The sequence below is a fragment of the Poecilia reticulata genome, chromosome 16 (genome assembly GCF_904066995.2).
Source record: "Poecilia reticulata chromosome 16, P_reticulata-male-v2, whole genome shotgun sequence".
Lineage (NCBI taxonomy): Eukaryota > Metazoa > Chordata > Actinopteri > Cyprinodontiformes > Poeciliidae > Poecilia > Poecilia reticulata.
Genome location: NC_088845.1, coordinates 32,660,056 through 32,677,684, shown reverse-complemented (window position 1 = coordinate 32,677,684; position 17,629 = coordinate 32,660,056). Strand labels below are relative to the sequence as shown.

Genomic DNA, 17,629 nt, shown 5'->3' with positions numbered 1-17,629 from the left:
TTAGAAGCCTGATGTTAACATGATTTGCCCATTTCAAATCCTGGAAGGACGCATGCTTGTTGTTATTATCCAGCAAAAACACCTAACTGCATCCAAGTTTGTAATGATAGGCCAGAACGCAGGAGTTTGCTTTGCCAAAGTGAAGGAGGAGACACAGCAGTTGTAACTGATAAGTGAGGCCTTTAAAATGCTTCAAAACGTTTGGCCCCAGAGGCCATTCACACAAGCATCTTTGCTAAACATACACACCTCTTTACACTCTCTGTATACAAGGTGTTATTTATTATCCTATTGTTTCTAGATAAAGATTTGGCATAAAAACACACATGCAAACAAAGATGGATTTCTTGGAACCACTAGGTTCAAAGAAATCATACAATTGTTAAAATTGTACATACATACAATTTTAACAATTGTATGTATGTACATTGTACATACAAACATTGTACATACATACAATTGTATGTATGTATGTACAATGTACAGTCATGAAAAAGTTTGGGCACTCCTATTAATTTTAATCATTTTTATTTCTAGATATTTAGGTGTTTGCAACATCCATCCATCCATCCATCCATCCATCCATCCATCCATCCATCCATCCATCCATTTTCTTTCACCCTTGTCCCTCAGTGGGGTCAGGAGGGTTGCTAGTGCCTATCTCCAGCTAACGTTCCGGGCGAGAGGCGGGGTTCACCCTGGACAGGTCGCCAGTCTGTTGCAGGGCAACACAGAGACACACAGGACAGACAACCATGCACACACACATTCACACCAAGGGCAATTTGGAGAGGCCAATCAACCTGACAGTCATGATTTTGGACTGTGGGAGGAAACCGGAGTACCCGGAGAAAACCCACGCATGCACAGGGAGAACATGCAAACTCCATGCGGAAAGACCGGGACCGGGAATCGAACCCAGATGCAACAGCTATTTCAGTTTGATATATCTAATAACTGATGGACACAGTAATATTTCAGTATTGAAATTAGGTTTATTGTACTAACAGAAAATATGCAATATGCATCAAAACAAAATTTGACAGGTGCCAAAATTTGGGTACCCTTATAATTTTATTGATTTGAATACTCCTAACTACTTTTCACTGACTTACTGAAGCACAAAATTGGTTTGGTAACCTCATTAAGCTTTGAACTTCATAGCCAGGTGTAGCCAATCATGAGAAAAGGTATTTAATGTGGCCAAATCCAAGTTGTTCTCCTATTTGAATCTCCTCTGAAGAGTGGCATCATGGGCCCCTCAAAACAGCTCTCAAATGATCTGAAAACAAAGATTGTTCAACATAGTTGTTTAGGGGAAGGATACAAAATGTTGTCTCAGAGATTTAACCTCAGTTTCCACTGTGAGGAACATAGTAAGGAAATGGAAGACCACTGGGACAGTTCTTGTTAAGCCCAGAAGTGGCAGCCCAAGAAAAATATCAGAGGCAGAGAAGAAGAATGGTGAACAGTCAAAGACAACCCACAGACCACCTCCAAAGACCTGCAGCATCATCTTGCTGCAGATGGTGTCACTGTCCATCGTTCAACAATTCAGCGCACTTTGCACAAGGAGAAGCTGTATGCGAGAGTCATGCAAAAGCAGCCGTTTCTGCAAGCACGCCACAAACAGAGCCGCTTGAGGTATGCAAAAGCAAATTTGGACAAGCCAGCTTCATTTTGGAATAAGGTCCTGTGGCCTGATGAAACAAAGATTGAGTTGTTTGGTCATAAAAAAAATGCCATTATGCATGGTGGAAAAAAAACACAGCTTTCCAAGAAAAACACTTGCTACCCACTGTAAAATTTGGTGGAGGTTCCATCATGCTTTGGGGCTGTGTGGCAGTGCCAGCACTGGGAATCTTGTTAAAGTTGAAGGTCGCATGGACTCCACTCAATATCAACAGATTCCTGAGAATAATGTTCAATAATCAGTTACAAAGTTGAAGTTAAGCCAGGGATGGATATTTTAGCAAGACAATGATCCAAAACACTGCTCCAAATCTACTCAGGCATTCATGCAGAGGAACAATTACAATGTTCTGGAATGTCCATCCCAGTCCCCAGACCTGAATATCATTGAACATCTGGGATGATTTGAAGCAGGCTGTCCATGCTCGGCGACCATCAAACTTAACTGAACTGGAATTGTTTTGTAAAGAGGAATGCTCAAAAATACCTTCATCCAGGATCCAGGAACTCATTAAAAGCTACAGGAAGCGACTAAAGGCCGTTATTTTTGCAAAACGAGGATCTACTAAATATTAATGTCACTTTTCTGTTGAGGTGCCCATACTTTTGCACCTGTCAAATTTTGTGTTAATGCGTACTGCACTTTTTTTTTGTCCAATAAACCTAATTTCAATACTGAAATATTACTGTGTCCATATTACTGTGTTGTATCAAACTGAAACAGCTGTTGCAAACACCCAAATATTTACAAATAAAAATGATTAAGATTAATAGGGGTGCCCAAACTTTTTCATATGACTGTACATACATACATACATACATACATACATACATACATACATACATACATACATACATACATACATACATACATACATACATACATACATACATACATACATACATACATACATACATACATACATACATACATACATACATACATACATACATAGTTCTGATTGTATGTATGTGCACATACATACAATCAGAACATGAGGGCTAGGGCAGGTAGCAGGCAGTCATACTGATGACCATTACAAATTTATAGAGATTTCACTGTATGGAGTTACAAAAAAGAAATACAGAGGAAAACTCCCAGATGTTTGTTTGAGTGATGTAGAATCACAGACATCAACTGTTAGACACTTTTGGTTATAAAATGATCCAATTTTTCCCTAAGTCTCTATCCCTTCTCCTTCTGGAGACGTATTGTAAAAGTCAACAGAGTAGGAGGTCTAGGCTGGAGCCAACATTTAATAATCGCCTTCTTGTTTGCAATCAGAAATATCTTCATATGTATGTGTCCTTATTATTGAGTCCTTCAGGAAGTATTCCAAGGTACATAGCAGGGAATGAAAAGACTAAAGTTATACCCAGCATTTCATAGATTACTCGATTAACATCCTTCGAGAAGGTTTTCAACTGTGGACAGTCCCAAAAGATATGAAAGCAGTCTGCAGAGACCACACCTCAAGAGAAATGAGAACCACCCAGCTTCGATCTCTGGTTTGGCGTAATAAAAAATCTGATTAGATTCTTCCAGCAGAAATCGTGCCACGTTAAAGAATTTGAGGTGGATAGAATATTCCTCCAAATCCACAGCTAGACCTCAGTAAAATTATTACATTTGCTTCCTTTTCCCATCGTTGTTTGATATAGTCAGTTGAGTTCTTAATCATAGATGCTAAATTTTCTTATTTATTCGTTTGTAATTAACCTCATATAATTGAGCCAATTTTTTGTTAGTTTAACACCCAAATATTCTATTTGTAATTGGTGCCAATTAAATAGATAACTATTTATTAACTGTTTTGACGGAACAAAATAGAAGGTCAAAATTTGGGTTTTTTTGTATGTTGAGTTTATAACCTGAGAGTCTGCCATATGTTTCCAGGATGTTCATAAGCAATGGAATACCAGATTCAGGGTTTTTAATTACTACTAAAACATCATACGCACACAAGCATATATTGTTTTCTACATTCCCTATTGTCACATTCCCTATTGTCACCCCCTCCTCTCTAATAACCTGAGCCAGTGGTTCGATAAAAAGATTAAAGAATAGTGGGCTTAATGGGCAGCCCTGCCCACATCCTCGTAATGTTTCCATTAATTTTAATTCTTACTTTTGGTGAGGAATATATAGTTTTTAAACATTGAATAAATCTATCACAAAACCCAAATCTCTTCATTACTTGAAACAAAAACTCCCACCCTACAGTATCATTTGCCTTCTTGGCATTTAAGCTGAGAAGGACTGTGCTTGATTTTTCTTTAATTATATGATCAATAACATGAACGGCCCTTCTTATACCATCATGCGTTTGCCTATTACCAATGAAACCTGTCTGGTCCTCATCTATCAGGAAAGGCATCAGGGTACTTAATCTCTTAGCTAATATTGCAGCATGTAGTTTGTAGTCTATATTTAATACACTAATTGGTCTATACCCGTTTTGTCCTTCCCCACCTTTGGTATGACCGATATAAACGCCTCTCGCCATGATGGCGGAAGAGCGCCCCCTCCCAGGGTGTAGTTGAAGGAGGCTTTCAGTAGTGGGAGAACAGATTCATTCATGGCCTTATACCACTCAAGAGGGACCCCATCACAGCCTGGTGATTTGTTGGTCTTAAGATTTGATATCCCTAGGTCAACGTTCTCAGCTGATATTTCTGCCATTAACTTGTCATTTTGGTTTGTTCCTATAGATGGAAGATCCAAGGAGTTAAGAAATTTCTGAATTGTTTGATTATCCATGTTGTCCGGTGTTGGAATAAATGTATATGTTATCTCATCTTTATAAGTGTGTGTGTATTTAGAATTTCTTGTGTAGACTATGCTGTTTTACAGAAACTGACTGCGCGTGACTTAAGGAGATAACTGACAGCAACAAACTGCTCGTGACTGGAGGAGACAACTGTCAGCATTGATCGCACCCTCAAGTGAATTTGCAACAGCGCTGAAAAGGAGAAATGCAGAGGGGGTCGCTTCCCCTCTGACCCCTCAGACCGTTTCCTATAGAATATTATGTTAGGAGTTCATTGTGCGATATGAAGCAAGCTTGAATTGGTTTCAGTTGGTGTGTTTCCCCCACCCCCTTTAGTAACTGAACCTCATGTAACTAGGGCGTTCCTAAACTAAATAAAAAGCCTGGAGAGCGGAGACTGCTTCAGAGTTGGGTTGGAGGATTGTAAACTGAGCAGTCTCCGAGCAACTCTCCTTGCAAGTATACAGCTCATATTTGTCTGTGTCTCTTTATTGCAGATTGGTGAACAAATGTAAGGTTTTAGACCTAACATTTACTTGGTCCTTCGAGCCGGAGTCCAAGATACCTGACGATTCCAGCGGGCGAGAGAGATCCAGGATAAGTCTGTGGCCACAGCATTAAGACCCTTTCCGGGACTGGTTGTCTCTCGCGGGCTGGGATCCGAGGGTTGACGGATTCCCGAGACACGACAAACTGTGAGTAGAACTCAAATTTAAAAACCAGTATGTATGGGAAAGAAAATAAAAAATAAAAATAAAAAACGATAAAAAATTAAAATAAAATAAAAATAAAATAAAACCAGTTAAAGTCCGCGGGAGGGCAGACTCCTCTAACTATAAGTTAGTTAAATTCTGTGTGGGACGGCGGCGTCCTCTGGTAAGAAGTTAAACCCTGAGAATCCTAGGCACTGTCAGGTACAATAAAAGCAGTTAAAGTCCGCGGGAGGGCAGACTCCCCTAACTCTAAGTTAGTTAAATTCTGTGTGGGACGGCGGCGTCCCCTGCTAAAGGACGGCGGAGTCCTCTATGAAATAGTTAAATTCCGCAAAGGACGGCGGAGTCCTCTATAGTTAGTTAAATTCCGCAAAGGACAACGGGAGTCCTCTACTAGGTAGTTAAATTCCGTGAAGGGCAGGAATGTCCTACTTAAAAGTGTGAAAGTGTGTGAGTAAATGAAAACTGATTATCACTAGATAAACAGTTTTATACCAAAACAACGGGAAACAAATGGTGAGATTTTGTGGATGTTTGTAGACAAGAAAACTCCGCTCTCTGAGTTGAAGTGAGTTTTACCACAATCTATTTATCACCATCCTGTTGAAATTTTCCAGTGTTTAGAACACACCAGGTGTTAAAACCACACTGGACTAAATTTAGTTCAAAATGGGACAGGGGAGAACCAAACATAAACAAAAGATCCTAGAAAATCTCCCTTGTAAGGATTGGAAAATAGTAGAAAGAATAAATAAGGATGCGTTAAAACCTCTCTGTTATTGGATAAAACAGTATGACTTTAATGACAAACTAAGTACCACGAGTTTAAAAGAATTACAGCAAAAAATAAGGACAAAATGTAAGGGAAATGATAAAAAGATGATAAAAGAAGGTTATGAACAAATAAAAGTTTGACTACAAATTGCGGGAAAACGAGAGGAAGGTGAAAAGAAAGCAAAAGAAAAGAAAGGGAGAGAAAGGCAGGAAGAAGAGGAAGCAGAAAAAAGAAAGACACAGGAAGGGGAAAAAGAAAAAGTAATGTTTCACAGACAGGAAGATAATGAATATTCTGGGCCTTATTCAGCCCTAATGCAACAAATACAAAACCCTCCTGCCCCAGAGGAAGGAGCTGTAGGAGGAGGAGTGCCCACTGCGCCGCCACCAGAGTATTGTCTCACAGTGGGGACCCCAAAACAGACTCGATCTAAGGGAACGGTAGGAAATTGGTCCAAAAGGCTAGTGAGTGGAGTTGGGGGACTGCTTTCACCCAGTTCACCCACTATCCCAGTCCTACAGAGCACTAGTGATGAGGTACAAATATACCCACTAATTGAATTATCCAATCCCCTGGCAGGCCAGGGTGATGGACAAAACAGACAACCTCAGATTATCAGGGTTTACAGAACATGGACCCAAGAAGACATAAGGAAAGCTGTAGAAGGCATTCCTGGTCCCAAGGAGGACAAAGAGTCTGTTGGACCTGTGGAAAAGAGGGCCACATTTCCAAAGATTGCAGGCCAGGGAGACCTAGAGAAGAAAATTTTGCATGACTAGAAAAAGAAACTTCAAACATAAAACTAGAACCAGATGAAATTCTAAACCTAGAAGAATTATTCTTCCAGGAAAAATATAGACCAGAAGTTACTTTAATAATCAGAGGACAAGAAGTCACATTCTTAAGTGACACAGGAGCATGCAGAACAACCATTCAGAAAATAATCCCAGGAATGAAAGCAGGCCCAAACCTAGTGCCAGTAAGAGCAGCACAGGGAGCACTGAAATATATACCAGAAACATAGCCCATCTGGGTAATGGATCCTGAGGGAGAAGGATGCCAGATGAGGATGTTAGTATTACCTGACTGTCCAGTAAATTTACTGGGCAGAGATGGCTTGGTAGCTTTAGGCCTAGCCTTAGTTCCAACGCCCGAGGGAATGAGGGTGATGAGAAGACATGAAAGTCTACAGGATCTAATGGTAGTACAGGGCACAGGTCCGGTGCATTATTATTACACCCTGGATGTGCCAAACAAACCACCCACTTCTGTTGGAACCTCACTCCTTAACGAAGGAAAACAAGCTATCAGAGAAATCCAGGATAGCATAAATTCAGATGACCTACATTTAACCATGTGGTATAAAAACGCTCCAGGTCCAGATCAATCTTATGCAGACAAACTTAGAAAAATAACCCCAGTAAAAATAACTATCTCATATATCTATTCAAATATGGCAAACACATCAGCTGCAGCAGTAATTCTGCCAGATGAGTTACAGTCATTATATAAAATGATCTGGACACCACACATCTCCCTATTTAAAAAGAAAGATGAGACATGGGCATCATTGGGAAAAATGGTTGAAAGGGGAGAAAAAGCAAGAGACTGGAGGGAAACGGGAGTAAACACCTGGTATAGCCAGTCCACAGATTTAACAAGGAAAGCCTTGTTCTGGACTACGACAGTTCAAGCTGGAACACACATAGATCCAGAACAAGACTGACATTTGATGTTAACAGAAGAAGAGGAAACTCTTCTGCAAAATATACCTGAACAACTATGGTCCAAAGGATTATCTGATGTGGGACTAATAAAAAATTCTAACCCTGTCATAATAAGACCAAAAACAGAATATAGACCAAGAATGAGACAATACCCCCTGAAACCAGATGCACAGGAGGGAATCAGACCTGTAATTCAGGATTTGCTACAAGCGGGAGTATTGATAGAATGTCCTGACTCACCCTGCAACACACCTATATTTCCAGTTAGAAAGGCACCACCCTCAATAGGATGGAGAATGGTTCAAGATTTACAAGCTGTAAATGAGGCTGTGATCCAAAGAGCACCCTGTGTACCGGATCCACACACCTTACTAAACTCTATGGACCCAGAAGCAAAATATTTCACAGTGGTGGATATTAGTAATGCATTCTTTTCTATACCTGTACATAAAGACAGTCAGTTTTGGTTTGCTTTCACTTTTGAAGGAAAAAGATACACATATACCAGACTGCCCCAAGGGTATTGTGAAAGCCCAACTATATATTCACAAGTGATGTCAGCAAGTCTGTCCACCTTTGAACCTCCAAAAGGAAGTCAAATACTGCTGTATGTGGACGATATATTAATAGCAGCAAAAGATGAGGAAAGCTGTCAAATTGATACTAAGGCACTTTTAATACACTTATGCCAAGAAGGACATAAAGTCAGTAAAAATAAACTGCAATATTGCAGGGATGCGGTAAAATATTTAGGACATCAACTTACCGCGGGAGGAAGAACAGTGGTACAAGACAGAAAAATAGCTATTCTGCAAGCACCTAAACCTCAAACAAAGAAACAAATGATGTCATTTTTAGGGCTGAGAAATTACTGTAGAAGCTGGGTACCAAATTATGCAGAAATAACTGCGCCACTGAGTGCATTAATATACACTCTGGAACTAAAAATGTCAGACAAATTAAAATGGACACCAGAAGCAGAAGCGGCTTTTTGTACATTGAAACAAGCACTAGTGAATAGTGGAACGTTAGCACTACCAGACTACAAGAAACTTTTCATACAAATGGTAGACTGTAAAAACAAATTTATGACATCAGTGCTGACACAGATGCATGGAGATAAAATGAAACCTATAGCATATTACTCTACAAAATTAGACCCCGTAACGTGCGCCCAACCACCCTGCATAAGAGCTGTGGTGGCTGCGTCACTAGCTGTAACAAGCAGTGCTGAAATAGTGTTGTTTCACAATTTAACTTTGAGAGTTCCACATGCAGTTTCCGCTCTGCTATTGCAAAGAAACATGACATTTTTGTCACCAGCTAGACATTTGTCCTGCATGTCAACCCTACTCTCACAACCACATTTAAAAATAGAGATGCCGACAGCGTCGAAAAGCTAAGAAGCAAGACAGAAAATGCAAAATGTAGACCAGACCTCACTGACACACCTCTAGAGACAGGCATAGTGTTGTATGTAGATGGGTCATCAAAGAAAGATTCTTTAGGAAAAACTAGAACTGGATATGCAGTAGTAACAGCCACAAAAGTATTAAAAGCTGCATCATTGCCTCAGAACTATTCTGCACAAGCAGCAGAACTTGTGGCTTTAACTGAAGCCTGTAAACTGACAAAAGGACAGGAAGTGACAACATACACTGACAGTCAATATGCATTCGCGACGCCACATACCTTTGCACAGTATTGGAAAAACAGAGGCATGGTTACCTCAACAGGAAAACCAGCAACACATGCTGAATTGTTAAAAGAATTAATAAAAGCAGTACAATTACCAAAACGTCTCGCAATATGCAAATGTACTGCACACACTTCAGGTACTGACAAAATCTCACTAGGAAACGCTTTTGCTGATAAAACAGCAAAAGAAGCAGCAATGGGAGAACTAGAAATATTATGGGCAACAGGAGAACAATTGACAACAGAAACCTTGAGAGACATGCAAAAGCAAGCTCCAAAACAAGAAAAAGATTTATGGTTGAAAAAAGGTGCAACAAATAAAGAAGGAACCTATATCTGACCTGAAGGGAAACCTATTCTACCAAAAAAACTTATACAAATGGGCAGCAATACTGAGTCATGGTAATACACATGTCTCAACAGGAGGGATGGTAGGATTGGTAAATAACCATTTTACTACATATGGATTTAATTCTTATTTAAAAAATAAATAAATAAATAAATAAATTTTTGTAGAGCAGCTTTAAAAATAACTGAAAGGAATACTTGGATACATTTAACACATTGTAAACTAGTAATAATGAAAGATGAGTAAAATTACCTTTGCAATCATTTGTTGGTGCATTACAGTGGCACTCTGTGTGTTAGTGATTTACTTTTTTGTATTCTTAATGACAGCCGAGTTAAAACAGAATAGAATACAGATAAAATTATTTGACAAGTTGAATTTGGAAGTTTTCACTGGTCTCCAGAGGGAAGCCCGAGGTACAAAGGGAGCTGTATTTTTAGTATACAGTTGTCTCAAACCGGTGAAGATAGTCCACAACTCTGCCGAGAGACCCTTAGGAAAACAACCAAATCCTGAAAATGTTGACAAAATTAAATAAAGTACTCCTAGTGATAGGAGCATTTCTGATCATAGTGGCATGGATAGGAATATCCTGCTTAGCACAAGACGCTGGTCTAGATGGAACCGGCACAGTGACACACAACGTAAAACCAGCCCATCCATGTGGAAACAAATTCAGCCGAGCAGACTGGGAGAGAGACATTTATCTGTGCTATAACTCCACCAGAGTCCAGGGAGGAGTAACGATTCCTTTCGCAACTCTGCGACATAAATACTGGAAACGTGATCCAGGCGATTATAAAGATGCAGATTTCTACTTAGACCCAGTGGTGGGAAGTAACGAAGTACAAGTACTTCGTTACTGTACTTAAGTACAGTTTTCGTGTATCTGTACTTTACTTAAGTAGATTTAATAATGGATACTTTCTACTTTTACTCCACTACATTTTACAGTAAGTATCTGTACTTTCTACTTCACTACATTTCTACAAAACTGTCGCGTTACTCGTTACATCCAAGTCGCGTTGAGCTTTTTGTCCGTTAAAATGTGAAGTTCAGGAACTTAAGGTGGCGCCGTAAAATCCAAGCAATAACGTGACTTAGTGTCTGTTGTCACCCATCGGCTCCCCCTTTACTTGCATGCGGAGCTCCAGACATGCGCAGTGGTTTCCTCTGAGATGTCTTGTCTGATCGTCAGTTATATAATAGCGCTGCATAAATCATAGATATGGCAACATGTAAAATCAGCAGCGCTTCGCTTTCACAGACGGTGGGACTTGGTCCAACTTTTAGCGTCACTTGGAAGGAAAGCTTAAAGAAAGGTAAGCTCCGTGGACGTGATGCTACCAAAGCTAGCTGTACAGAGACACATGTTGCATCTGCGATGAAAAAAAGTTGTCACTCTGCACTGAATTATTGTGTGGAGGTGTTGACTGAAAACAGACTGAGGACACGACACGTATGTGTGTGTGTGTACATACACACATTTATTTATTCGCAGAATAAGTAAAAGTTGAATGTATGAACGCAGAGCATGCTCATTGATTGATTTCGTCTCCTGTCATGGTGGCAAACGTTGCAGCAGGAGGGAGGATGAGAACAGTCACGGTGCTCCTTCTGCTTGGTTACTTCTTGCGCCATTGGACAGTGTTCATAGTTGAACGTTGTTTACCGTTAATTGCTATGTTTCATGGTTTAATGGTACAGGCAGTTGAGGTTTCTGGCATGAGCAATATGGGCAACCGCCCAGGGCGTTATTTTTATAGGGATGCCAGGAGACCTCTGCGGATTGTAGCATAGCGATGAAAGCAAAACGGAATGAAATGAGTTTTAATTGATACTGGTCAGCTCTAATTATTTAATATCTTGGTGTTCTTATGGGAATGTGGATCTTTCAGATCAATCTGAGAACCAATTTTGATTGGTAAACTTAATGTTATTGTGTCATTTAGCGCAGGACGCTGGTCTTGGTCTTGGGTTCGGTGGTCTTGACTACAACTCTGCTACATGGCTCCTTGGTTGCATGTCCTCCAGCCCGCCTGCACCTTCTTTACATCCCCTTTCAGTTGGATTTCTTTCTAAATAAATGTCACTAATAAAGTTCATGCTATGTTAGGACAGGAGACGAGATGTTTCCATCCCTGAAATTATAATTCATTGAATCGCATATCTAAGTCTAAACTGTTACAGAGAATAAACACAATAAGAACATGTTTAATCTGTGGCATTGTTTATTACAATGACACATTTCTGATGTATTAAAATTAAATACGATCGGCACACTAATCGCTAACCTATTAGCGATTAGGTTATGTATATTCAGCAAGTACTTTTACTTTTAATACTTAAGTATTTTTAAAAGCCAGTACTTTTTTACTTTTACTTAAGTAAAATGTTAATGTGGTACTTTGACTTTTACTTGAGTACATTTTTGACTGTGTATTTGTACTTTTACTTAAGTAAATTTTTTGAGTACTTTCTCCACCACTGCTTAGACCCTACCACATATAACACCAGAACAAATTAGTGGGGAGATGTTTTAATACCACAGGAAGATGTGCCTTAGTGACACTCCTTTTACCAGTCTCAGTTTATAAAATGTCTACTGAAGAACTAATTGCAAATACACAAAGTGTTTTGCCAGAGAAATGGCAAACTAAAATGAAACGCAGTTTAAATAAAGATCCTAATGATCCCACTTATATTGACAACATTGGGGTACCACAGGGAGTTCCAGATGAGTATAAACTGGTCAACCAGATAATGGCAGGTTTCGAGCAACACTTTGCTGGTGGTGTACAATTAACAAAAATGTAGACAGAACCAACTACATCCACTATAATGTTCAGAGTCTTGGTAATAAAACTGCAGAAGGATTTGGAGCTGTGCATGAGCAACTGTCAGCTACCTCTCTAATGGCTTTCCAGAACAGAATTGCCATAGACATGATTCTAGCAGAAAAGGGCGGAGTCTCACTAAAGCGCTGGACGGCTTAAGGGCCCTAAATGGCAAAATGAAAGACCATTCTGGAGTTAACACTGAAATGTGGGATGCATGGGCTGATGTGTTTGGAAAATAAAAAAACTTGGTGACTTCTGTTTTACTGTCTATTGCTGTATTCGCAGCTATACTCACATTGTGTGGATGTTGTTGTATTCCTTGTCTGCGAGCTCTATTAAACAGAATGATAACTACTGCCATTACACCCATGAAGGAACAGGTTTATGCACTTCTTCCCACTGATGAGGCCCCCAACCGAGACGATGAGGATGAGGGAGACGAGGAGGACCTGTCGCTCCATTTTCCTAATCAGTATCCTGATCCAAATGATAATGACACAGGCTTTTAAACTCTGAGTGTAACATTTTGATGCAGTATATGATTTCCCTGTTGAAAATTGGAAAAAGTAATAGGGTATTGATAAAATTCTGTTCATTAAAGATGGATAAACAGGAGGGAAATGTTGGAATAAATGTATATGTTATCTCATCTTTATAAGTGTGTGTGTATTTAGAATTTCTTGTGTAGACTATGCTGTTTTACAGAAACTGACTGCGCGTGACTTAAGGAGATAACTGACAGCAACAAACTGCTCGTGACTGGAGGAGACAACTGACAGCATTGATCGCACCCTCAAGTGAATTTGCAACAGCGCTGAAAAGGAGAAATGCAGAGGGGGTCGTTTCCCCTCTGACCCCTCAGACCGTTTCCTATAGAATATTATGTTAGGAGTTCATTGTGCGATATGAAGCAAGCTTGAATAGGTTTCAGTTGGTGTGTTTCCCCCACCCCCTTTAGTAACTGAACCTCATGTAACTAGGGCGTTCCTAAACTAAATAAAAAGCCTGGAGAGCGGAGACTGCTTCAGAGTTGGGTTGGAGGATTGTAAACTGAGCAGTCTCCGAGCAACTCTCCTTGCAAGTATACAGCTCATATTTGTCTGTGTCTCTTTATTGCAGATTGGTGAACAAATGTAAGGTTTTAGACCTAACATTTACTTCCAACATCCGGCAGTGTGTACAGAGCTGCATAATACCCTTCAAATGATCTCTGAATTTCTTCAAGTTTATTAGTCATCTTGTTAGTTTTTGGGTTCCGAACTTTATAGATTGTGTTTTTCACTTGTTTCCTAAGCCCCTACGAAAGCACCTTAGAAGCTTTAGGCCCTGCCTCATAATACCTTTGTCTCATATATTTAAGATTTTTTTTCAATTTCCTCATTTAAAATTTTGTGAATCTCCTGCTTAACCGGCCTCATTTGTTCCTGTAAGGAAGGGCTTTTGTTAATCAAATGCAGCTGCTCCAATCCTTTTACATTTTCCTGCAAGTCTATTAGTTTTTTCGCTCTGATCTTCTTTAAATTAGCACATTTTACAATTATTTTATCCCTATATGCTTTAGCCACATCCCACAGAATTGTAGGGCTAACTGTTTGTTCCATTATCATTAAATTCTAAGTAAGTTTTTAAGCTCTTCTGCCACTTCCGTTTTGAATGCCTTACTATTTAATAAGCTTGTGTTAAGCCTCCATAATGCGTTTTTAGGGCTTCTAACTAAATTAATTTTCATAGTTAAAACAGAGTGATCGGCGATGTCTTTTTGTCCTATTATACAATCCTTCACTCTGTGAAGGTCCTTATTGAACATAAAAAATAATCAATTCTAGTATGTATGTATTTTTAGTTGAGTAAAAAGTAAATTCATGTTCATATTTATGGAAAGATCTCCATATATCTGTGAGTCCCAATTCTTGCAGGATTTTTTTGAATTGCTTTTCTAAGCGGGTTCTTCCTCGTTCTCTGCTAGTTGTATCCATTTTAGGGCTTAGGAGTAAATTAAAATCACCTGCACATATACATGTGCCACTTGCTTCTGCGGCCACAGGACTAAATACCTCCATAAAGAAGTCTATACTACTACCAGGGGGGGGGGGCATAGATATTACATAGAGTGACCTCTTCCTGTTCCAGCTTCCCCTTTAACAACACATATCTGCCTTCTTTATCTTTATGTTCTGCAATAAAATCAAACCTGACATTGTTTGGTATAAGAATGGCTACCCCTCTTTTTTCCCAGATCTATGAGAAGCACAATATGTTTTTCTATAACCCATTTTTTTATTTTCTCATGTTCTTCATTCGACAAATGTGTTTCCTGCAAGAAACAAATGCCAACCTGCTCTCGTTTAAACTTTGAAATGATCTTGCTTCTTTTAATGGGACATTTTATACCATTCATATTCAAAGTCTGTATATTATAATACTGCATATCCTCTAAACACAAAGATGTTTTTTTTCACCTGCGTAACAACACTCCTAGCCCTCAGAACACACAAAGAACAGAAATACATAACAGAACTTGACATAACAATGAACAGGTCTTCCAAATAAGAGGATCCTTTATTCCTCTTAATGTAGTGGGAAACTGCCACTATGTGGGCCCCTGCTTAGTTGCCTACTCAAAGAAAGGAAACTGAAAAAGTTAATTTAAGAGTCACCTGCTTCATCACTCCCGTTATGAAGGGGAGACACAGTCCTCACCATACTCCTGTGCAGAGACGGCCACCCCTTGACGCTCTGAATGGTACCAGTCAGCTGACCTGAAGCTCTCTCTGTGAGGTGCTCAAATGTTTCTTCGGTGGAAGTGAGGAAGATTATTCATCCATAGCGACGTCCTCTCTGTCTGGCGCTGGAACACCTTTAGCTTTTCCCATGCGCTCTCTCGCAGGCTAGGTGCGATCCCAGTGCGTCACGATCCCACTATATCCGTTGGCAGAAGATAGTTGATTGTCTCCCCAGACTCTGGCACTTTGATTTCCGAATGACATGCAAAATTTGCTTTCATCCGAAAAAAGTACTTTGGACCACTGAGCAACAGTCCAGTGCTGCTTCTCTGTAGGCCAGGTCAGGCGCTTCTGCTGCTGTTTCTGGTTCAAAAGTGGCTTGACCTTTGACCTGGGGAATGCATAACCTGTAGCCCATTTACTGCACATGCATGTGCACGGTGGCTCTGGATGTTTCTACTCCAGACTCAGTCCACTGCTTTCGCAGGTCCCCCAAGGTCTGGAATCGGTCCTTCTCCACAATCTTCCTCAGTGTCCGGTCACCTCTTCTCGTTGTGCAACGTTTTATGCCACACGTTTTCCTTCCCACAGAGGTGCCTTGATACATCACTCTGGGAACAGCCTATTTGTTCAAAAGTTTCTTTCTGTGTCTTACCCTCTTGCTTGAGGGTGTCAATGATGGCCTTCTGGACAGCAGTCAGGTCAGCAGTCTTACCCATGATTGCGGTTTTGAGTAATGAACCAGGCTGGAAGTTTTTAAAAGCCTCAGGAATCTTTTGCAGGTGTTTAGAGTTACTTCGTTGATTCAGATGATCAGGTTCACTGCTCGTTCAGAGAACCTTTTCATGATATGCTAATTTTTTGAGACAGGGATTTTGGGTTTTCATCAGCTGTTTGCCAAAATCATCAGTATTAAAACAATAAAAGACCTGAAATATTTCAGTTGGTGTGCAATGAATGTAAAATATATGACAGTTTAATTTTTATCATTATAATGTGGAAAATAATTAACTTTATCACAATATGCACATTTTTTGAGAAGGACCTGCATATAGGCTTCTTCCACCCCGCGGAGGATTTGCTCTTTAAACGTTATATTTCAGGAAGTGTACCACTGTGGACCGAGGTGGAGCACCCGCTGGAGGCTGCGCACCCAGCGCTCTATGGGTTTTCTTTATCCCCAGATTCTTCTCACTGCCCAAGTCCAAACTGTCAGAGTTCAGTTTTAAGCATGTTTTCCACATACCTCTGCATTAAGGTACCTTCCGCATTTTCAGGGATGCCATATACCTGCAAATTATTCCGGCGTGAGCGTCCTTCCAAATCCGTAATCTTCTCCCTTAGTAATTTCTGGTCATTTAACAGCTGGACAATAGCATCTCTCTTTCTCTGCCATGCTCTTCTCCATTTCTCCAAGGTGCTTACCCATCTCCTCGGTCTTGTTGATAGCGGCGCTAACCTGTTGATTTATTTCGTTTGTCATCTCACTCAATATGACTTTAATTTCCTCCTTTAAGCTCATTCTCACTTACGCCACTAACTCCTTCTTCATTTCTGATTTGAGGTCCCACATGCCCTCTGCCATTACTTCACCCACCACCTTTCTCAGTGAGCTAATTGTAGCAGGCAAGGTCTCATCCGCCATCTTCTCTCCTTCCTCGACCGGGTGTGTTCCGCAAGCTTTGCTTTTGTGTCGCATTTCTGAGTTCCGAGACTGGACTCGACCCTTCTTATTTTCATCCCCACTCATTCTTCTTGAAAAAAATAAACTTTTAACGTGTTAACACCTTGAAGGTGCTTTTATATCTAGCGATGCAGGTCCTCTTTTCTATGCTCCCATACTAATCGCCATGACACCAAAAGTCCCAAACACTTCCTTCTTGGTTGGCATATGCTCAATCCACTGATGTAAAACTGACTTCATTTTGTAGTAATGCTGGTGTTACAATAGTTTTCAGTTCATTGCATTTGTTATCACTGATGGTTCCTCCACCAAAACAGTGATTGCAGACACAACAAAAATTGCTTCTGATCAAATAAGACTTCTGAAATAACTTATCTTGATGTCAATGCCATAAAAATTGACTACTCACTATGAAGAAACAGCAAGTCTGACAGGAAAGCACTTGAGAAAACTTTCAATTTAACCTAAAAGAGTCAGCAAATATCTTGGTTGACTCTGGTCTTGCTAAGTGGTAATTAACCACATAGTAGTTTTTGAAATTCATAAAAAAATGTATGTTGTATGATAATTCCACCCTGAAAACACAATGTTTTTCACCCATTATTCAAGGCACAAAATTAAGGAAATATCCATACTTTTGATGAATGTGTGTAAACT

General features: G+C 39.9%; 1 protein-coding gene across 4 annotated transcripts in view; it reads right to left on the bottom strand.

The window, feature by feature from the left end:
- ascc3 (activating signal cointegrator 1 complex subunit 3) overlaps positions 1–17,629 on the bottom strand; it is a 368,031-nt gene that overhangs the window by 107,826 nt on the left and 242,576 nt on the right. The window lies entirely within an intron of this gene.